This window comes from Monodelphis domestica, chromosome 1, assembly GCF_027887165.1.
Source record: "Monodelphis domestica isolate mMonDom1 chromosome 1, mMonDom1.pri, whole genome shotgun sequence".
In the NCBI taxonomy this organism is placed as follows: Eukaryota; Metazoa; Chordata; class Mammalia; order Didelphimorphia; family Didelphidae; genus Monodelphis; species Monodelphis domestica.
The window spans coordinates 239,473,101-239,497,478 of NC_077227.1; the positions used below are offsets into that span (position 1 = coordinate 239,473,101).

General features: G+C 36.2%; 1 long non-coding RNA gene across 1 annotated transcript; it reads left to right on the forward strand.

Annotated features, from left to right (window-relative positions):
* Positions 1–17,596: 17,596 nt before the first annotated feature.
* On the forward strand, positions 17,597–21,153 carry LOC103098026 (uncharacterized). Its single transcript, XR_457281.2, has 3 exons — positions 17,597–17,692; positions 18,180–18,270; positions 19,946–21,153. It is a non-coding gene; the product is annotated as an uncharacterized LOC103098026 (long non-coding RNA).
* Positions 21,154–24,378: the final 3,225 nt, after the last annotated feature.

Below are 24,378 nucleotides of genomic sequence, written 5' to 3' on the forward strand. Positions count from 1 at the left end.
AACCCTGTGGCAGCCGACACCAGGTATATTGTGAGCCCTTCCAGGTGAAAGCAAAAATATGCCTGGAGTTTTCATGTATTGGTATGGAAAAGAAAGCTGAACACAAGTCTACTACTGTAAAGTATGTAGCTGTGCTAGGAATAGATGAAATAATAGTATGTATGTTAGAAACTACGGAGTGTCTTTTTATAACGTGATTATTTACTGCCCTTAGATCCTGTATAAATCTATAGATGTGCTTGCCATCGGGCCCTTTTTTTGGTTTTTTAATTGGTAGGATGGGCGTGTTGTATTCAGATTTGCAAGGGATTATTATTCCCTGTTCTATTAATGAGTTAATAACTGGTGTAATACCCTCAATTGCCTCCTTTGAGAGGGGATACTGAGGGATAGAAGGAGGTGGGCTAGATTTAGTTTTTATCTGCACAGGAACAGCAGATTTAAGTAATCCTACATCAGAAGAAGATGTGGCCCAAAGAGACTCAGGTATATCTTTAGGTATTTCGAAAATGGAAGGCTCTTTTGCGTCCTGGTTTTCCGAGAGAAGTACAGGGAGTAATTTTAAAGATTCCTCTGGTACTTCTAATGATAATGAGCCATCTGGGGAGCAGGTTATTGTGGCTCTGAGTTTGCATAGAAGGTCCCTCCCCAGCAAATTTAAAGGGGAGTCAGGCATCAAAAGGAAAGAGTGTTGTACCTCTAGGGGTCCTACAGACACCATTCTAGGAGGAAGTCTTTTAACTCTTTGGGTTATTCCTGATACTCCCATTACATTCTCTGAGCCAATAGAATAACATTGTAAATCAGGTTTTCTCTTTAATACAGACCAGGAAGCTCCGGTGTCTAATAGACAATCATAATAGGTGTTACCCACCTTTAAGGTAACATGGGGTTCATTAGTATGGGGAGGGCAGTGGATAGGGACAACGGGTAGTAGGACATCAGGGTCCGGGAAATCAAAGGTTGTATCCTCTGATTCCTGTGCCCCAGCCCCCCCCGGGCACCATCATTGTTTTGGGGATATTCCTTGGGCACCCCCCTGAAGGGCACCTCTCTGAGGGTCATTAGTACCTCGAGTAGTTTTTGGACGAGCGCCATTTCTCATATATTGTTGAGTATTATCATTAAAATTTTCTTCAATTTGAGCATTGTCATTAATTTCCCAATTCCTATTTCTATAGTTCTGGTTTCTAAAGTTCTTATTTCTATATTCATTATAGTTATTATTTCTAAAACTATTATTAAACTGTGTATTCCTTCCAAACATCTTAAGAAAGGTTCTACATTCCATCATTTTGTGGCCCTTCTTCTCACAGAAGTGGCAAGTAATGGATTGATAATTGGATTTCTGGAGAGGGGCAATTGTCGTTGGTTCATTATCATGCCCACTTTCTAATTTAGTTATCCTATCTATTAAATATTTCATTTTTTTCTTCATTTCCTCCATGTCATCATTATTTTCTATCTCCTTTTCTTCGTTTCCCTTTAAAACATATATAGCTGTTTTTCGCAATTCTTCAAGGTCCATATCTGACCATCTTGGGCATTGTGTTTTGAAGTAATTTTTAATTGCTTTGCAAGAATTGTTTACAAAGATTCTTCTAACTTGTCTTATACTACTCTCTTTAGTTAAGTCCCAATCTAAGTATCTGTCCCCAAACTCGATAATTCTGTCCATAAATCTGGAGGGGGTTTCTTCGGCCTTTTGCTTAATTTTTTCCAGTTCCATCCACTTATCTGTATTGTCTGCACATTCCTTCATGGACGTGAGGATGGCCTCTCTACAACGGTATAGTTGTAGATAATCATCAGGATTGTTATAGTCCCATTCGGGATCCTGAGATGGCCAATGTGCTGCATTACGCCCCCTGGTTTTGTTGACATGAGCAATTATTTTATTTTTTTCACGTTCACTTAAAAAAGCCTGTAGTAAGCTCTCAACGTCCTTGTAAGACGGATTATACTGAAAAAATATGTCTCCCATCTTTTTTGTTACTAGAAAAGGATCTTGTTCATATGTGGGGATATTTCGTGTAAATTCATTTATTTCTTGGGGAGTAAACGGTATCCTATGTCTTAAAGTCACCACATCCCCATTTCGTCCTATTTCAGGTACTTCTCTTAGAGGAAACAGGCCTCTAGTTGAATTTTGCACCTGTGGGTCAGTTTGACAAGAACGGGTTTCTCTAGGAGGACAAGATTTCTCTTGCATTGGAATTTGGTTTTCTGTAGGAGAAGGAACATGAGAAGCTGGGATTGCAGGGGGAGGGTTTTGGGGATTAAATTCAGACAAGATTTGCACTGCACGAGAGAAGCAGTCTGTTAACTGGGCTATAGGGAGGGTGCTTTCCATCTCTATTTCAGGGAAGGAAATTTCCTCATTCAAAGGTTCAGAAACAGGTCTGTTTCTGGTAGAGTGGTTGTTTTCCACTTGATCTTGTAAGAGACTTTTTAGATCTTCTAATTGGGCTTGCATTTTATCCTCAATTTTTTTTATTTTTTCATCTCTAAATATAGTATTGAGGATTACAAAAATGACAGTACCTATTAATATAAAAATTTGGAGGTATCCTTCATTCCTCAATGCCCCTCCTTCAGCTGCCGTATAATTGTCAAAGAATATAGTAGTCATTTTTATATGTATATTTTGTAATTTCACAAAGCAAGTGGGGAGCAGGGCAAAGCAGCAAACTTTCCACAGGCTTTTTCTTTTTACAGTAGGTGGCTCTGAGATACAGGCTAAGGGCCTATTGTATTGTAAATTCTCCTTCTTTACAAAGTGTATGTGGGTGGGTCCCAGCAATCTTCTTTGGCCCTCAGGCTAAAGCCTCTAGGACCATGTGCTATCTTCCTTGAGCAAAGCCCACTTAAATTTTTAAGACTAGAAAGGCCTGGAAACAGAGAAAAAAAATGGGTTTTAAGTTAGCTCCTTAGCTGTATTCAGCTGTTTTTTGCGGGCTAGGAGCTCCTAAGAGCTCCTTCTCCTGAGGTTCCTCGTTGCTTAGTTGATTAGGTAAGCCTGGCCTGCCTCTCTCTACTGAGCCACCTCCTTAAAGTAAAAGGAGACGGAAATGAGAGACAAAGAGGAGAAGGAAAAAAAAAATCCTGTTGACCCCAATTTAACTTAAGGGGTAAAGGGAAAAGAGAAAAGGTGTTTTATACTCACCTGTTCTGGCAGCTGTGTCTTTAAGCCAAGGTATTTGGTAACAGGACTGACGGAGCAATAAGTGGGTTGAAAAGGCAAGAAAATTCAGGAAATTTATTGAGGTTCTAGAAACCTTCCAAGCACTAAGGCAGGGCCAAGAGCCAGAGGGGGTAGCCGGGGTGGGATTTCTCCCAGGTGATAGTAAGGAGATCAGAAGACTGATAAGGTTCAGGAGCTGGAGCGGCTGCGGGGGTGGGCAAGGCCGGGACCAGGTACCAGGTGAGGATGATCAGGGCTGCAGGCTGCAGGCAGGAAGCGGCGGGGCCGAGCCAGGTGGGGTGGGCAGCAGGTCCGGAGCCTGTAGCAGCTTTGCGAGGGTAGAAAACCTTGGCCAAGAGAGATATGGCTCAAAAAAAAAATTTCTAGGTACTAGCTATTAAAACTGAATTTAAGATCAGAAAAGAAATCAGAAGACTGAAAGTTCTTTTTCCCGTAGTGGTTGCCAAACTGTAAATATTAAAATTTAGGTCTCTGGGAGAGGGTTATAATATTGTAATGGCTAAAATGTGGCTACAGGATTTATGTAATATTGAACAATGGCCGCCAAGGAATTTACTTAAGAAATTCCTAAAATGAAACACTCAAGTCAGAATGGAGTTTATGGAGGTTTAATCACAACGGGAGTAGGGAAAAGGAGAGGGAGAGAAGGAGAGAAGAGAAAAGGGAAAAGGGGCTACTCAACCTCTGACCAAGGCAGAGGGAGTTTAGGCCTAAAGGCCCAGGTGGAAAGAACCAGTCCTTAACTCACGTGACCGATCTGAAGGAAAGCTGTCTGCGGGCGTCCTCTCTCTCCAAGCTCCTAACACCAACCCCCTCTAGCTCTCTCCACAGGAAGTCCCGCGAATTCCAGAGGCTGTTCCCTACCTCACTTCCTGTGTCTCACAAATACAATGGTTGGCTCTAGCTTGGCTTAGGACAGCCCAGGTGGGCAGTTAGTTATTTCTGATTAGTCATTGACTAGCGCATGCCCGTGTAGTGTGGGTGTGCACAATTTTGGGTGCTAGACCAAGATGGAGACTTTTAAAATTCACAATGATATATCCTAGTATCTAATAAACACAAAAAACTTCAGCTACTGGGATAGAGACTTTGTATTGACAAAATCTTCTGGGAAAATCAAACAGAAATATGGAAGAAATTAGATTTATACCAATACTTCATATCTCATAACAAGCTCCAAGTGGAGAGGTGATTTAGTTACAAAAGATGACACAATAAACCAATTAGATAACATTAAGGGGGAAGGGGTATTATTAAATCTATGGTTATGAGAAAAGTTCATAAACAAAGAAAGAATAGAATGGATCACAGAAGATAAAATTGGACAATTTTGATTGTATAAAATTTAAAAGTTTTTGCACTTACAAGTCTAATAAAGTTATGATTTAAAAGCAAACAACACTGGATTCAAGAGGAAAACTCTACAAGTTTCTCTAATAAAGATTTCCAAGATTTATAAGAAATGAATTGAATTTAATCAATCCTGGAAGATAGTAAATATCATTATTCCCATTTTATAGATGGGGAACTGAGACAACTAGGGTTTTAATGACTTGTCCAGGGTCATTCAGCTAGCAAGGTTTTATGCCTAGATTTGAACTGAGGTCTTCCTGACTCCAGGCCTAATGTTCTATCCATTGTACCAACTAATTGCCTTGAAAGGTGCAATTTTGAACAATTCTGAAGACCTATAAAAACTGATGAAAAATTAAATGGGTATAACCAGGAGAAAATTTACATAAGGCCAGCAACAGTGTAAAGACAAAAATCTGAAAACTCTAAGAACTATAATCAGTATGATGACCATCCATGTTTCAAAAATTATCAATGCCAAAATAAATATACTATTCACATTCTAAGAGAGAGGTAATAGATTTAGGGTACAGATCGAGATATATATATATATATATATTTGTATATAGGCAATGAGGGAATTTGTTTGACTATAAAATATTTAAAACAACAAATATATTTTGTTTCCCTTTTTCAATAAAGTGGGGGAAGAAAAATAAACATTTGTTATTAATATTTTTAATGCAGAGATTGGGTATGGGCATCTGTTACATAAGTAGAATATTGCATGAATTTTCAGATGAAGAAACCTATTGCTAGCTGATCAGTGATAAGAACATTTATTTTGGCTTAGCTTCATCACCTCTTTTCCCTTAAGATAAAAACATCTTTACTAAGTATACTTCTGGTATTAATGTTTGTTTTTTTTGGGTTTTTTTTTGCAAATCCCATCTTTATCCCTAACATTTACTAACTAGTTTATTATTTTACCTGATATTTATTGATCTTCTCCTTTAGCTATCTTTTGGATGAGTATATCTTTAACTTCCCCTTAAACCTTTAATAAAATTCCATTATATCCTACAGGCTTGTACCTAAAACCCATACAGACTACCTGAAATGACTGCTTAGTGTTGATAAGTTGTTTTAGGAAACCCTCAGGCACCTCTGAATTACCCTAGATAGTATTAGTAGGTTTGTCCTAGAGTGAACCTCCAACTACCCAATGATCTCAGCCTAGATAGTGGTATATATAATCTAATCTTAAGCACCCTTTTGCATTATAAGTTTCTACCATTGCATCTAGGTCTTTCTCAGAGAAGTCTAGCCCCTGGCTGGAATACTCCTTCCCTTGTCTCCCTGTAAGCCAATCAATTGTCCTTCCTTTCTTTTATTCTCCAAATATAGCCAACTTCTTCACCTCACTTACTATGATGGAAACTCCCATGGTAGAGATTCCCACTCATGGTGTATCTTCCCAGAGACACAGTGTTCTCAGAGTCTCTGAGCCTTTCCTGGTGTGGGATTGTTGTTGTGTGTGCACATGACTTTCTGGACTCTCTGTGGTGGCCATGAGAACTATGTCTCCCTTGTCCTGATTAAAGACTTGTTCTTTGTAACTACTTTAGTTGTTCTGTTTTTCAAGGATGACAGTGTTCAATGGTTTTTGTGGATCCTACCAAAAGAAACCGGTTATTTAAATGTATTTGTTGATAACTATATCAGTGAATTCCTGAACAAGTTTTATATCATTTAATCCTATCAAAACCTTGAGGTAGGTACTATTCCTATTCTTATTTTACAGATAAAGAAACAGAGTAAAAGAGGTTAAATCATTTCATTTCCCTTCATATTCCACTTGGCTACATTGCTTTGAAAATGTACTTCTCCCATTTTACCACCAGTAAGTAATTGGAGGATAGGAACAATGAGCTCCCCAGTAAATTTCCATGACCAGCCATCTCTCCATTTTTCTTTTTTATATCTCCTTGTCTCTCTTCTCTTTCTTGTGCATGTTGACAGTAGATTTTAATATGCTTGAAGTCAAGGACTATCTTTTTTTTTTTTCTGTGCTTGTATCATCCACACTTAGGACAATGCCTGGCATATAGCTGCCTAATAAATATGTCTTGCCCCACTGACTGACTATTTGAGTAGTGTCACACAGCTAGTAATTTTCTTTAATGTTTTTTTCCTCCAGAATACATGTTGAAACAATTTTTAATAACTGTTTTCTGACATTTTGAAATCCAGGTTCTCTCTCTTTCCACCCTTCCCCATTCCCAAGATTGCCATGCCATATATATTTCCATGTTTTTCCTGTGAAACAAGATATATAGATTATACTAGATAAAAATTCATAGAGGAAATCAAATGAAGAATGTTATATTTCAATCTGCATTCACATTCTCTCCTTTCCTTTTATGGTGGTAGATATCCCTTTTTCTTCCAAAATCCTTTGGAGACATCCTTGTTTATTATAGCTAAGCTATTCACAGTTGGTCATCGTATGCTCTTGTTACTGTGTATGACATTCTCTTAGTTTTACTTACTACACTTTGAATCATTTCATATAATTCTTTATAGGTTTTTTGTGATCATCTTGCTTCTCATTTCTAATGGCACAAATGCTATTCTATCACAATCATACATCCCAACTTGTTGAGCCAGTCCTCAGTTGATGGGCATTCATTAGTATTTTTCTGAGAAAAGATTCAGTCATGTATTCTTCATTCCAAATCCAGCATTCTATAAAATTTACCCCCTCGTTGTTTCTCTAAAAGCAAGTAGCTCTTGGACCTAAAATGGAATCAAAGCCAAGGAACAGCAAAAACAGCAAAAATTATAGTCATATTTTTCAAGAACATACCATTATCTTACCCTTCAATTATATTGTCAGTTATGAGTACTGTGCAGCACTGGAGAAGGTCAACTCTCTGGTAATTGTGAGTCATTAATTTTTGTGGTTTTTAGAAGACTCAACCTCAGGGTAGTACTATAAGTCTTGAGAATTTTAGAGGTCCCTAGGGAAGTTGAGTCTCAGTGGAGGTATGTGATTAGGTTGCTTAATGCCTGGAAACCCTGACAGTTTTCTACTTTGAGATTCACAGAGAAGCAATATCTCTGATGAGAAGGCTTGCTGAGCTCTTTTTTGGGGCTGTTCATCCACTTTTCATGTCTACCTTTCACCCAATTCTCACTTTTGGCTCCAAAAAGCTGTAGCATGCTCAGTGGTCATATACCAGTAAAACCCTCTGGGCAGATGGGCTAAACCAGATTAAATATGTTTCATTCCTGTTTGTGAGTAAGAGGCATGTCTACCCTAAGTAGGTAAAGACTTTCTCAATGAAATGTCCAGAGAAGATTTGTTCCAAGTGCCATGAATGTAGCTAAAGAAGGCACTGGGGAGTGCTTATGGCTTGACCAGATACTGAAGTGCCCAGGGTCACCCACTACATCCAAAGCCATTATCAGTCTTTTTGACTTTTATCTTGCCAATGGAATTTGATGATTCTGGAAGATAAAAAAGGTTGATGCCTTTGTGCAACTTTGGCTCACTTAAATCTAATTCACTTACTAGTCAAGACAACTCTCCAAGATTTCATTGGCCCTCTTTGAAAAAACAAAGGATAAAGAAAAAACTATACTGAAGATTGTATAAATTTCGGGAAAATGGGGCATTTTGGAAGGGTGATTTGTTGGATTCCTCAGCATTTCTAAGAGTTTTCCCTTCTGGAGATGGTTATGACCAGAGTAGTAGGATCATGGGATTTAAGTCAAGAGATCAATTTTTTGTTAAGTATTGATGTGGCAGATTCTATTTCACATTCTAGGAATATGAATCAGAGTAAGAGACTGCAAGAATAGATGGTATTTCCAGTTTAAGAAGTCCAGGGATTGAATGAACTTTGGGGATGAAATAGGAGTAGATCTTGGAGGAAGGAGGACATTTCTCTCATTGGCTCATTAATCAGAAAGGGTCTTAGAGATCATTAGGCTAATTATCCTATTTTTATAGATAAAGAAAAAAACAGGAATATAATAGAGTTATAATTTTCTAGGATAAAAATTCAGGTCTTCATCCTCCAAATGAAATGTTATTTGCATGTTGCATATACTACTCTATACTCTATACTATACTACATAATTGACCTTGGGGAGATCAGTGCCAACAAAGGGGAAACAAGATTTGGCATGAATATTTCTGGACTTGTAGTAGCACATCTCTCCTTTAAAATACACTTGTTATATCATAGTCAAGCCACTTAACCACTCAGTGTTCTAATCTAAAAGTGTCAAACTCCCAACCTGAGAGAATTGCAAAATTTCACAGTGGACCAAACTAGAATAAAATATAATTGGGAAATGTTTAACAAAATAAGTAAAAATAAAACAGAACATAGATAATGTTATTTTGTGGTTTTCTAGGTCAATAATTGGCCTTTCTAAAGTTAGCTCTCTGAGCCTGCAAGGTACAAACTAGATATTAAGCTGAATTGGTAAAGGGAGTTTCCTCATCTTTTCCCTACACCAATAAAATAAAAAGTCCAGTCTCTATCTCTGTTTATGAATTCAGGAATCAGCTCTTTGTGTTCTATTGTCAGATCTAATCAATCCTCTACTGCTCCACATGTTTTGTTAGCCTGAATAACTGTATTTGACTTAATAATATCGTTTTGTTGGAGAGACCTAGGCACATACTAATTGAATATTTTCAGAGGAAGATGTTGTTCGAGAGTTTAGGCAGTGTGGAAGAAAGGACAAAATAAGTCAAATTCTGATGTTTCCAGGAGAAATACTATTATGGGACATGAGCTGAAGAGATTTTTATTGGAGGTGGCAGGGAGGGGTGTTGGTAGGGGGAGTGGTGGAGGGTTGGAAGTTGAATGTAGTCAAATCAAAGTAAAATCTTTGATCTAGGCTGTGGTTCTAAATTCAAATTTTTTTCCACTGGATGCTCCCTGATCTTTTCAAAGACTTTCACTATGTCATATATAGTCTTTGATCCAGAGATATACTGGCATATGGTTATTTAAGAACCACCTCTCTAGGATAAAAAAAAAATGAAACAGTTTTACGTTTGATCCATATTAACACTACCTTAAATCTAGACAACCAATAAGCTAATAAATCAAGTCCTAATTTGTAGTGTTTGGGGGTTTCTGAGGTATAAATGCTCACACTAAACATTTAACGATGAATCTAATAAGAGCTGGCTCCAGCACACTCCTACTTCCTTCATATTTCCAGTTAGTTGTGACCTTATTCCTATAATGTTTAATGTTAATCATTTTACTTTAAGGTATTAGACCCAGAAGATATAAATTCTAATGATCCCTTTGAAGTTTAAAAAGTGATCCAAACCTAAGAAATTTACTCTAAAATATGAAGTTATAGTTATTTTGCCATCTAAATTTAGGAAATTAGGGGTTGAGTTAGAACAAAAATTATAAAGACAACTTGTTATTCAGGTGATTTTTAAAACTGATTCTGATCTTGCTGTTCCTTGGTATTTTACCCACTATATTTCAACTACAGCTCCCTTGTAAAATTATATTGTTTGCAAACTAAATGAATTTCTTTCATTTTATTCAGACCATGACTATAATTTATATTACATTAAAGAATGTGATATTCTAGTCTTGTTTCATACTCAACTGGAAACACTGTTTTAGGTATTTGAATTATGATTCATTTTGACCCTTTGCTAGGTGGATTAAAATGCAGAGATGACATAAACAATGAATTTTCATGTGTATTTCTGTGTAAAATGTGTGTTATTTTCATTCTCAGTGTATACCAATATATAGAAATACTCATTAAGAATGCCATTCTGCCCTCCTTAGTAACATCTATCCTGTCAACTGTGAAAAGGAAACAAGACTAACAGTTGGTGGGGGAAGGGGCAACTGGGAGTGGCAGTTGGGTCTTCTTTCTAGGATTTCCTTCCTGTCAGGCTTGACTTCCTTCCTGGTGTTGGAGGTGGGAGGTATATGGGCTTCCTAGTCTGGATTTGGAATGCCTCTTCTTGGTTCAGCCCAAAGACACAGGCAGGCCCAACCAGCTCTGAAGGTCAGACTTTCTTGTTCTTTTCTGTCTACTGGTAAGATTCTGAAATTGACAAAACTAGTGCCAAGGAAGGGAGAGGGAGAAACCCTCCACCAGCCTGTGAAGCCTGGCCTTAGCTCCAAAGCTGAGGAAGACTCCAACCTTATTTAGGGATATCCCTTTCCCCTCTTTCCTGATACCTCTAAAATCCAAACTGGTTATTAAACTTTATCTTATTTGAATTCACAGTCAGATAAGTGGACTATCTTTTCTGGGGCATAGAGAGATGAACATCAGTTCAGTCATTCAAGGACAAACAGTCCTTATCAGACCCCTACTGCTTCCTCTTGGCAGAGGGCACCTTTCTCCTTTGCATCACCAGCAGCAATATTCCCTCTCCCCTCAACTACTCCATATCTGCTACAAACCTTACTTATTCCCTGTTTTTCCAATTCCCCATCTTTCTCAATAAATATTACACAACAATCATCCTTGAAAATCTAGCCCAAATATATTTTTTTCCACAAAACTCTCCTCTTCCCTCCCAACCTGATTCTGGAAAAGACACAATTTCTTTTTCTAACATATTTTATTATTATGCACTCATCATTACCTAATTTATAACACACATGCACATATAAAAACACATGTACATATACATGTGTATACACAAACACAAACAAATTCATGTGTATTTGCACATTGAAAATTAGGTTATGACACACCTAAGTCATTTTCCTTCCACCTACCTATATCTTCTCCTTCATTCCATGTTTGAAAATGTGATCTTTCTATTCAATAAAGCTGTTAGGATAGATTTTGGGAAAGAAAATAAGATGATAGAGTAAGCATGCAAAAGTGAATGGAATGCTGGAAGCAAGGGCAACCCCTTGGAATCTGGGGGTTAGAATCTTAGTTGCTTAACAGCCATGTGGGTTTTGGATCCTGACTCTAGTATTGATAGCATCATGGACCCTGAGCTCCTTGGGACTTCCGGTTTGTTCCAGTGAAGAAACTAACAAAATCCTGATATCATTCAAACCTGTGACACTGCTGCTACTCTGGAGAAATTGAAATACCAAGAAAGAGTTGGTCAGAACTGCTTAATTTATCCTTGAAGAGGCTCTGACCTCAGTGGACTAGATTTGGCCACACCCTGTATCTGACTTATCTTCTACTCTGATTTTAATCTATTAACTATTTCATTCATGAGTTTAGCCTAGGAATTAGATCAGATAGCAAGGGGACAGTAAGATCAGAAAGAGTAGATGGTGTAGCCTCCCTCAGCAGAGGGTCAAAGATACCCTGTGAAGGTTCAGATTTGAGGAAAAAGGTAGATTTTATTAGTTGTTAGGGATTAAACCTCAGCCCACCTTCCTAACCCTTCCCTTGACTACAACATTGAATAAACCTTGTTACCTGAAGACATCACAGTCAGATTTGATTACCTCCTGGGCCTGAATCAGAGAGAGAAGTCATTTTTTCTCTCTGGCCCTTGAGAAAACACCTTCCAGACTAGGTTAAGCAAAACCCTAGTCAACCATTATATAATCATCTTTTGGAGGTTTTTGATCCCCCTCTTTCAAAGCAAACCCCCTTAGTTTAAGTTAGTCCATTTCATGTTGTTTTCTCTAATAGATTATCCCCATTATGATCGCCTTAATTTCTATTTCCCAAGTTCCTTAACTTCCTTCAGGTCCCAGCTAAAATCTTACTCTGTATAAAAATCCTTTTGCAGTCTCTGATAATGTTAGTGCCTTTTCTCTCTTGATTATGTCAAATTTATCCTATATACATTTTCTTTGCTCCAAAGAGTATGGGTAATTTTTCCCCTTCTTTTTTATCCCTATTATCAAGAAATTATAGTGCCTCCCATGTAATATAAATATCCATTGAGAATAGTAATTAGATGTTCGTATTAAATGTATGTAACTATGTACCTGTATGCACAAGTGCATATACATATAAGTATCCAGATGCATATATGTATTCAAATCAACAACATCCACATTTGTAAATATGTGTGTGTGTGTATAAAAGAAATAAACAAACATATATGTGGAAGAGGTAGACATCTTTAAAGTGAGATATTATAGAAGGTTCTTAATAAGACTATGAGTGAGCATGCAATAGAGGAAAAGGAATGGAATTTACAAAGACATCTAGTGGTTAATAATAAAACCAAGATGGAAAATATAGGATAAAGTATATATTTCTTTTTCTGTCTTATTAGCCACAAGAAAATATGAAGGACTAGGTTACACATTTCAAATACTGCTTCTCATTTTTCAAAACTGAAGAGTTTCATAGAAGAAGGAATGGATAAATAATTATGGTTGAAAGTCCAAACCTCTTGTCACATTTTCAGACACAACTATATGAGCAAGAGGAGCTCATAGATCCATGCTGAAAAAATGTTTCTAATTGTTGCAAGTGGGGTACAAATGCAGCAATTTACCAAAACTATGTCTTATAAATGTTCAGACAAGAGAAAAAAGTTGGTATTTTTATATCTTTGTGGGAGAATAGTGGCTGCAAAGAGGTTCCATAACAGTTCAGTCATCCTTAAAGGGACTGGCGTATTATACTAAAAAAATCTTATAGACTTTGTGCCATAAAAAATGATGAACAGGATGAGTTTAGAAAAACCTGGAATGTCTTATGTGATCTGATGCAAAGTGAAGCGAGCAGAACCAGGAAAACAATGTATACAGTATCAGAAATGTTATACAATGATCAGTCAAGGACTAAACTATTATCAGCAAAGCAAGGTCCTGATATTCACAAAGGTCTCAGTAAAAAATGCTATCCACAGCCAAAGGAGGAATTGTTGGGATCTGATTACAGATCAAAGGATACCATCCTCTACTTTATTATTTCTTTGGCAATTTTTATTGTGATAGTGTGTCTTCTGTTATGGCATAAGCAATATGGAAATATATATTGAATGAAAGCACTAGTGTAACCTATATAAGACTATTTTCTATCTTGAGGATGATGGAGGAGGAGGGAAGGAGAAACTTTCAATCCTAAAATATCAAAAATTGTTTCTACATATAACTAAAATAAAATAAAGTCTTACAGGCCCCTCGAATCTTTAGAGTACTATAATGTGAACTAGCTTGATCACTATATGAAAAGGCCAATATACTCAAGGGGATATGAGCTTTTTCTGCTTCAGTATATGGAGTCAAATATCTCATCAGTTCATATTAGTTATCATTATGATATATAAATTATGTGAACCCATTCTCCCTAAATGCTTGCCTAACTAGCTTTACCATCATGGAGCAATCCTACTTTGTATTTGTTATGTTTTGTTTCCATTTTCTAAAAAATTTCTTGGGTAGTCTGAACTGATTAATCTTGCCAGAGATGGAATCATATAACCAAGTTTCTAAAGACCAATAAATATAATGTTGTAATCTTTATTTTGTTTCTTTTCATTTCATTGAAGTATATTTGCACACAGATGCACACAGATTCACATACACAAACAAGTTCATCCACAAATATATATGCTTTGGCATTTCTCCTAAAAGAGCATAGCTCCTAAAAGAATTCAGGAAATTGAAAGAACTTGGCACTATTTGAGTAACAGTACTGCTTTCTCTGATTGAATAGCCAATAATATCATTGGCAGATTAACAAACATTTGAAGGTGAATCCAGTTGCAGGATAATGTCTATACTATTATATTGAAAGAAATAATCAGGAACTGTAAAACACAAGGGCATACAAATCCACACAAGTGCACATACACAGAGGTAAAAAGTCTATGCTAATCATCTGAAAGAAATAATTGGAAACCATTACACATATTCAGGTTCTAAAATAATAGCAGTAAGTGATAAGATACCTCTGCATCAGAAATTATACTTTAACAATTTATATTCTACAATGGACATACTAAATTTAATAAGATTGATATGACACTAATTCCTTTGAAATATTACCATCAGTGGCAAAAAGGCAAAATTTTCAGTTTACCGATGTACTTTTTAGGTTGGTTAGCAAATCTTGACTATGTTGATTTCTATTCTTTCTATGTATATTGTTCTCTATATCATCTGGCTCTGCCATATTGTTTTCCTTTACACACCAGTTCTGGCACATCTACTTAAACAGACTCTTTGCCAGATGGTTGCCATTACCTTAGACTGTTTTTAAAAGGCAGCAATTGATATATTCAGGAGAAATTTCCAAGACTGATCACAGGGAGCTAAACAGACCATACTTTTTAATGAGGGAAGAAAACACTAAATCTTGTTTTATATGCTCTAGAATATATTGTACAGAGGGTCTCCATATTCACAAGCCCTAACCTGAGGCTCTACTCTCATTGGGACCCTATGATTATTGTTTCGGATCCCCCCCACAACTGCTGTTGGAAATTTTAGAATGCCAGAGAATTGGATATCAAACTGTGATTATTGGGAGCTAAGGAATGTCTCAGTCTATTTTATGCATTTTTCCCACTTCCTGTAGTTCCATATATTTTTCCTACCAACTTATTCTTTAGAGATGGGGTTTTAAAAGAAGGGACTTTACATATTGTTTTGTTTGTGCCTACCTAATGAACTTGTATCATCATTTGTGTTCTTGTTGAGAATGTTATGTCATTTCCTCTATAAAATCATAAACCCAATGGGGCCAAGAACCACACTATATTTGAACTTTATATCCACTTTTGCCTTGCCTTGCAGTGTGCTCAGCCAGCCAGAGAAATTTAATAATTCTCAGTTGAATTATTGAATTATTAAAGGAGTTAGGCAGAAAAACTGCTATTCAAAAACTGATGTGCTAACAAATTCTTTTCATATAGCAAGATTTCTATCCAGGGTAGGGTGACAACTTTTAGATCCATCACCTTCACTTCTACCTTGAGAAGTTTGTTGACTTTTTCTCCCTACTAATGCCTGAAGAGAATCTACCACTGATTGAGGGGGAAGGAGGGAAAAAGAGAAAAAAAATATTCTGCTTATTTCCTGACAGGAAGAAAGGAATCTATTTTTCACTATCTTCCTGGCAGCAGACAGAGAGACATTCAAGTTTTCTTCCTGTTTGTATGCACAGTAAAAAAATAAAATCAAGCTATGATTGGAAGGGTTCAAGCCAGGTTCCCCTTGTATTTCTGAATATCATGAACATCCAAGTTCAAAAATAGACAGGAAAAAAGGAACTTGAATGGAAGAAAAAAAAACATCAGTAGCTCATGACCACAAATCAGGGTAGTAGCATTGATAATGTCAAAAGTGCTAATAAAATCCATTAAAAGTAACTGCTGCCAAGTCTTCCCCACAATGGGATCCTTCTGGGGCTATGTTCCAGGCTTTTTTCCTAATTGACAGTACAATAAAGGAAGTTGCCTTTTGACTTTGTTAGTAAGAGGAAGGGATTAAGCATTTTGCTTGTAAAAACCTTTTCCAGAGCTGAGCATTTAGTAGAGATACTCAACAGCTTACAACCCACATAAAATCCCTGCAACATGTATCAGAGAAGTGAAGGATAGAACAGAATCAGCAGGAAATCCAGTAGCTAGTAGGAGGTCTCACCCATTCGCATGCTCAAACTGACAATTTCCTGTCTAATGAGAATATGAGGAACTCTGCAGTCACATTTTATGTGCTATTGAGAGTGGTATGTCTTAATTTTAATCAATTCCTTATGTTTTTTTAAGGTGCTTAGATGAACCTATGAAGAGAATGGCAATTCTAGTAAAATGGTACTTTTTTCTTAGGGGAAACACTTTAAACATCTCTCCCCCTTCCATCCTACCCCCGGTGCAAGAATAATTCAGTATTTTTCCTTATTATATTCCAGGTACAGTGACAAAGAAATGACAAATCTATTTATTAATTGGCTAGAAGTCTTCTTGCAATGTAAAATGAAAACAGAAAGCCCTTTCTCCACATAACTCAGATGTTGTAACTTTAAAGATAGTGGTCTTCAGTTGAAAGATCATCAGAGGAACTGAGTTCAAATGTAATCCTTGAGACTAAATCTCCTAGAACCTGATTTTCCTGATCTGTAAAATAAGGGAGTTAAACTAACTGGCTTCTGAATGAGGTCCCTTCCAAGTTAAGTTCTATAAATTTCCCTGAAATATATCTATTTTATTCAAAGTAACCTTTTCCCCTAACACTTAGAATTTTGGTATCTGTTTCTTTTAATTCTCCCATATAACTTTGAATGTATGAAGACATAATACAACTTTGAGAATTAAAACAAAACAAAGAAAGAAAAAGTTCGTGAGGGAACTGAGGGGATTAGAAGAGCAAGTGGTAGTAGGAATTGAGGCAATTAAATGAACCACACAGACTCCATCTTGAGAATCAGTTCTGGAGTTGACTCAAGTTCCCTTTCTATTAAGTTAAAGATCTCACCCAAATTCTGTCTTGTGAATCAACTTTACTCAGCCTTGGATATTCAAAGACTTTAGTGCATTGCTTGAAGGTTACCTGCCTGGCTGGGAAACTGGTCCACCTCTACTTATTGTTTAGAGACACCTAACTGAGAACTTAGTTATGCTGACCAGGAACTCAGTCAGTTCTAAAATTTGTTACAGAGTTTTCTCACAAATGTACATCTCAAAAAAAAAATCTCTATTATCTGAAAACTGTTCATGCAACAGTTATTGTTTCCATGTTCCTAGGATTATTCATAGATACAGGAGAGAAATGGGACACATCTCTTTTCTGAATTCAGGGAATTGCACCTGTTTACTCTCTCCCTCTCAACTTGAAAAGACCCTAATCTTTCTTCCACTTAGAAACTGGAGTGCCTAATGCATTATTGTTTCCTTTAAACTATTAGGTTTTATATAATTAATTGTTTTTAATGTATAATATTCTGTGTCCTCTAGTATTTGTGGGCTAATCCTAAACTGAGGAAGGAGCCTGACCCCAATTTGCTGGGAAATTGCCATGCATTCCTTAATAAATTCATATGCTTAAAAGATCAAATCTTTGTTATCTCCATCATTTTATCTTTTATTTACCCACAACCCAAGCTACTGTATGTGGAGGGAGGTAGGGGGTATGTGTTTAATATATGTGATGTATGTATATATGTTTTTTTCATCAGAATGAACAATTTCATCAATATGGGAAATTCCTTCTTTATAAACTCCATTTGCTGCTGCAGGTAAGATAATGTTTGGTATCTCATTTATAACTTACAGTCTTAGTTTTCTGGGGAAACAATTGTGATTTATGGAGTGCATGGTCACCAAGGTAGTATGAATCAAGGACAGATTTTCTAGGTTGTAAGGATATTTATTTAAATTCTATATTGCCATTCCTGAAGCTACTTAGAATCATAAAACAATAGACCTAGAAAGACTTTCATGTATCTAGAAATTATCCTATTTCAATATAAGCTACAAGTCTAGAATTAACAGCAACTAAATCTTTGGATATTTTGTTCCCCCAAAATGCTTCCAAAAATCTGAAATTAGAGTACATAAGATTAAAAGCTACATGCTCACAATTAACCAAAATGGGGGGGGGGAGGTAAAACTTGGAAGATACAGAAATAGAGAAAATCTCAAAAAATTACTGAAGTATAGCATTGATCTTTCAAAATGTTAAATCATTTTCTGTACTTTCCACTGTCTGCTCTCTATTCACAGAAAGAACAAAAAAAAAAGTGATTTAGTGGGGTGTCATGGATGCTGTCTGAGAGCCAAAACTGTTACCCATTTCAGGATTCTACAATATCCTGTAAGGTTTGGAAGTGGCTCAAATCACCATTGACTGTATCTTCTCAATTCTTAGGTGCCCCGCAAGTAGCACTTTAGTTCTATCTACTACTTTACATTAGATTCATTTGTCCTAAGTTTAATTGTTTCTCTTATTTAACTTAAACTTACATGGAAGCATAAATTACTGTGATAATTAAAATGTTTGCGAGCAAGGGAAATATATATATATATATATATATATATATATATATATATATATATATCAATTATGACCGCTGAAATATGTTTTCTACTGTGTCTTGGTTTTATATAAATATAAGGTGGTTTGCCAGGGAATATATTACCAATTTATGAATATGCCCAAGCCAACTGGGTTTTATAGAGAAATTTAATGTATAATACACTGATTAATCAATAGAAAAAGAGAGAAAGTAAGAAAGGAATAAGAATGAATTAATCAGTCAGTTGGTTTTATCACTCACCCAAGATCTCTCTAGGTAAGGCTTCTCATGCCAACCTCAGGCTCCACCTTCAAGAGAGCCTCCTTTCAAGAAATGTTTCCAGAGAATTCTCCTCCTTCAGAGCCAGCCTTCTCTCCTGGTCCTCCCACAGAGCAAAACTTCCTCAGTCCTCCTTCAGAGCCACCTCGCCCAGAGCAAAACCTCCTCCTTCTCTCCTCAGACCCCGCTATCTTTAAGGAAACCATCTAAGTCCCCTCCCCTCAGTTCTCACATCTACCAATCACTGTCGATGTCTCCCCTGTGCCAATGGTGGCTCTAGCTTAACCCAGGACCGCCCAGAGGTCTGTTTCCTTTGCACATGTCTGTTGTAGGTCATATTCTCAAATAATTAAATCTTGATCTATGCTCCAGACCTTCCTAAATCCTGTTAGACTGAGTAGGGTGGAGATTGTAAGTTCCAAGACCTGGTTCTGTCATTCCAAGTATCTACCTTGTATCAATTCTAAAATCAATCATGACTCAAAGAACGTCCTGTTCTATGCTTAAGCATAGGTCAAAACCCTTTCCATTGTTTAGCAAAAGGTTTCTGTCCTAAAGTAGTCTTAAGTAGGGAGGAGAAGGATCCTCCCATGCCAAGGGGTTTCACATTCCAATAGAGTTCTTACTATCAGTAGGAAATTTTTTCCAGTATGAAATTTCCCAATGGGGAAATTTCCAACATTCATAAGTCTAAGAAATTTTAAGGTTTACATTACCTTTACACATTGATCTAATATAGACAAGTACTAGATGTCCTCTGAGATCCTTTCCTTCTCTGGTTCTTTGATTATATGAGCTCTGTTATTCAGCTATCATGTGTTCTTCATACTCCAAGAGAACCAATGACATCATGATGTTGGGGTCAAGGTACAGTGTGTATAGCTAAACTGATTGACATCAGATATATAATATGTGAGAAGACAATTAATTTATTCCATTAGAGAGCAGACCTGACATCAAATTCCACTTCTGAAACTTATTGCTTATGTACTGCTGAGCATACTACCTAAACTCTTATTGCCATAGGCAACTCTCTAAGACTATAAGATATAAAGAAGGTGCTAACTTGGAAAGGGAGTTTCCTGAATTTGAGTTCTCTCAAAACTTGTAAAATTGCAAGACTAGTCCTTATCCTTTTCTTCTAAGTCCATGTCAAGACTTACTAAAAACCTTTGCTTGTTTCTTTTTGCCTAGACATTTAAACTATGCTGATCTAAGATGTACACATGGCTCCTCATGGTTTCTGCTGCTCAAGAATTAAGTCTTCTAATTATTTCTGTGGTTGCTGCAGAGGAGTTTGATTTTCAGCTTCCTGATCTCACATTGCCAGATTCTAATATATCAACTATTCTTAAATATATTTGTTTATGTTGAGGTATTTAGTCTTAGATACATATAAATTAATTCACAGCATTCTTTTCAAAGTCATTGAAATAAGAAAAAGAACATTTTAAATGTAGGAAATAATTCTTTCTGGACTATTGCTTGGAATATTCTAAATTTTAGTTATTTTGTAGAAAAACATGAAATGTAAGTATCACTGTATTTAAAAAGCTCTGTAATCCCCTTTAGTGCCATTTATGCACTCTCCTATTAGTGTTTTTTAGGCTCTAATTTTGTTCTGACAAAGAGTTCTAGATACTAGTTACCTGACAATTAGTTGCTTTGGGGAAAAAAAAAAATTAACCCTTCTGTGAATGTGAAGCCTCTACCCAACCCCATTTTTCTTTAATAATTCAGAAATATTTCATATCTATTCTGTTCTGATTCAAACTTTTGACTTTATTCAAAGCTGGATGACTAAGCTGTATATACTTCTCTGTTATGAGTCTGTGCTTTTCTGACACACTGAGTTAAATTGTACACCGTATATTTGTACACTAAGGCCCAGTGGCACACTCTTGGCCTGAGTCCAGTAAAGGATCTGCTACAGTATGTCTGTTAAAACAACTTATTCTTATGATCTAATTGGTCTAAGAGTACTTGTAGGTGTCTAAGACTCTTCAGATCATCACTGCTTACTTGCAAAAATAGAATTGGGTATAGGACTTACTTGTGTCAATAGTATGGACCAAGTGACACTGGCAGGCATGAGCCAATTGAGTGATAATGATCAAATTAGTTATATCAACTCCCATTGTACTTCTGATCCTACTTCTTCAATTTGTGCTATAAAAGGAGGCTGCACTCAAAGCTCGAGGTTTTCAGTTGCCAACTGGAGTCCAGCTTTATTGGGAGCCCAGACCTCTCTCAATAAACCTAATTCTTTTTGGATTGGAGACTTGGTTTTTGCTTTTTTGTGTCTTGGCTAATACATTTTCACCACACTTCAAATTAGGCTTTGTGTTTTGTGTAATTGCTAATGGAAAATTTTGAATAAAAGACATTTGCTTACAGCTTGATTTACCAAATCTGTTCCTTGTTAAAAGTCACTTCCACAAATCATAATCAGGAGGATTTGACTCTTTAGATATGTCATTTTTTTAATGTTAACTAGAATTCCAATATTGGATATTTTGTTAATCATTGGATAACAAACCTTTGGCTTCTGCTGAAAGGATCTTGACTTCCCAGGGACAAGTTTTCATTTGGTTTATTTTGACTCACAGTTGACTCTAGTTTCTAGTTGCATCTATATCTATATATCTAGAGTTTATTAATTGCATATCATGTGCATGACATTGTACTAGGTCTCTGGTTAGAAAGGCAAAGATAAAACAAAAGAATCCCCGAAAAAAGAGTTTATATTCTAATGGAAATTAACTGAGAAGGCATCATGTTAGCCTAAGGCAGTGAGGTGACAGGTGATAGAGCACCAGACCTGAGTTCAAATGTTGCCTTAAAAACTAATTAGCTATATGGTCTTAGACAATTTACTGTTTGACTCAGTTTCCTCATGGAGAAGGAAATGGTAAGCTACTTAAATATTTTTGTCAAGAAAATTCCAGCGGAGTCAAGAAGAGTCAGAAAAGCCTGAACAATAACCATGTTAACAAGCCAAATTAGCTTGGGCAAGAGCAATGCACAGAATGTAAGAGTAGCCACACTCTAAACTCAGTCTTTTTGTCTACTATACCACACTCTGGCTTCATATAGGACTACTTGAAAAAAAAAAATCATGCTCAGTTTCAGCAGGAATATATTGATTGTTCACCCAGAGTGTTTTCCTTTTCCTTCCAATTTTCATGAAAATGGCTACTGACAAGACATCTGGTCAAAGGAATAGAAGGCTGGCCTTTGGAATGAGGGGCCTGGGTACTAACAACTCTCTTATCCTCTTGATGTGCAAGGTAGTTCCTCAAGTATATCTACATTGCTTCTTTTCATTGGTGGGGACAGGTTCCAGATGAAAAAGTCTCCATATTTATGGAATTACAAGTCAGTGTAGAATAATTGTTCTTAATTACGGTAATATAAACAATTTTAAACTTGATTATTTAAAATTGTTTGCCATTTCTAGTGGTAAAAAAAAAATCCATGATGGGTTATGTAAAAATATTTGAGTATGTGTATGTCTGGTGGATGTGTGAATGAATATGTGTATATATGAGGGACAGTTCAGATTTCCATTAGAGCTGTTTTATTTCCTTTAAAAGTAGGAAAAAATACGTACATTTATTATAGTTTCTTACATTTTGTACAGAAATAGGAAAATCTATCTCTTTCTGTCTATGATTCTAAAAACACTTCTGTTTTAATTTTAAAAAATTACTTTTCCTCACCTCTTCCAAAATTATTGTACTGAGAATAGCATTGCAATTACCAATATTATGCAGCAAAATAAAATGTAAAACAAAACAACTTGTCCAAATGAATATACAAATTAAAATGTGGATCTATGATATTTTCAATTTTTATTAAGATCATTTGTTCTTATAAGCTCTTGAAATTTCTGCATTAGGTCTCTTTGTTATTAGTGTGATTTAGGGAAACCACTAATTTTTTAATTTTTGTAATAATAAAAAGTCCGTTTTCTAATTTACTTCTTTTTAAATGCCTCTTGCAGGGGCAGCTGGGTGGCTCAGTGGATAAAAGCCAAGCCTAGAGACAGGAGGGCCTAGGTTCAAATTTGATCTCAGACACTTCCTAGTTGTGGGTCTCTGGACAAGTCACTTGACCCTCATTGCCCTTACCACTCTTCTGCCTTTTAACCAATACACAGTACTGATTCCAAGACAGAATGTAAGAGTTTAAAAGAAAAAAAAAATAAATAAAATTCCTCTTGCTCAAAGCTCTGTTCTTTGGTCTGTTGTTTAGAGTATCAAATGATGTAAACAAATTTAAGTCAACTTAGAAATGTGGACAGAAGAATCCTCTAAGAACAACATTTAGCATATGAGATCTTAACTGTTTTTGTGCCATTAATCCTTTTGGTAATCTTATGAAGCCTAGCTACTACTAAGAATAATGTTTTGAGATACATAGAATAAAACTATAGAATTACAAAGGAAACAAATTTTTTATTATTTTTTATTTTTTGTTTATGTTTATTAACAAATATATTTTAAAGGGTTATCATTCTCAGATTATGAACCCTTACTTTAGTAAAGAGAGAAAGAATAAAAAAGATAGAAATCATATCATAATAGACAAAAAAAAGGAAGGGACCATATAAAATAAAATAGAAGTATATTCTAAGATAGCATAGAACTGGAAAAAAAATTGCTTCCCATTAATTGGGGAATGACTAAATAAAATGTTTTACATGTCCTTATTTTATTAAAGAATTTTTTTTCTCCTTACTGAAAAAGAAAAGTAGGTAAAGATAGAAAAAACATGGGAAGGCTTGTGTGAGATGAACCAATGTGAAATAAACAAAACTAGGAAATCAGTAGTTGTAGTAGTAGTGATGTGGGAGAGCTCTGAAGTATAACCCTGGATCTTGTAAAGATTAAAATTTGGGGGGATACTGAGGCAGGTAGAAATTAGTTTCTCTCTGCAAGAAGTATTATATTTTTATGAGGTTTATTGGAGATTAAGGATTAAAGAAAATACAGGATAAGAAAGCACATGTCTAGGCCCAGGGGCCTAGACAACCTCACCTACATTATGAAAAGAGCCGCGTCTGCTTGCAAGCAGAAACAGGAAAGGGTGCAAAAGCCTTTCCAATCAGGTTAAATACCCCATCTCAATCTTGGCCCAGGTGAGAATTCAGTGATATTACAAAGCATTCTGGGGAAGTGGACTAAGGACTTCTGGGGATTGAAGTCCTGGATTCAAGTCCATTTTTACAATCTGGATGCATACCTTTGTCAGGAATGATAGACTACACTACTTAGCTTAAAAATAAAAAGAGATTTATTAAATTGAATGTAAGCTGAATTGCTAAATTGAATATCCAGGTAGGCAAGAGCAGGTGGAACACTGCCTCCCGGAAGAGATGGAATTTGGGATACTTATACCCTCTTGACAACAGGGTCTACATGACCAGAGATGAGGAGGTGGGATGATGCTACTATGTAATCAGGAATAAGGTGATGTTTTGTGTCCTGAGGGTATAAGTCATGACCTGTAGAATTCAAGGGATGATTAAATGTTTTAGATGCTTATCAAAGTAGATGTAGGAGGTGCATATATGTATTCATAAGACAGCTGGGAGAGGCCACAAGAGAATGTTCCTTTCAGAA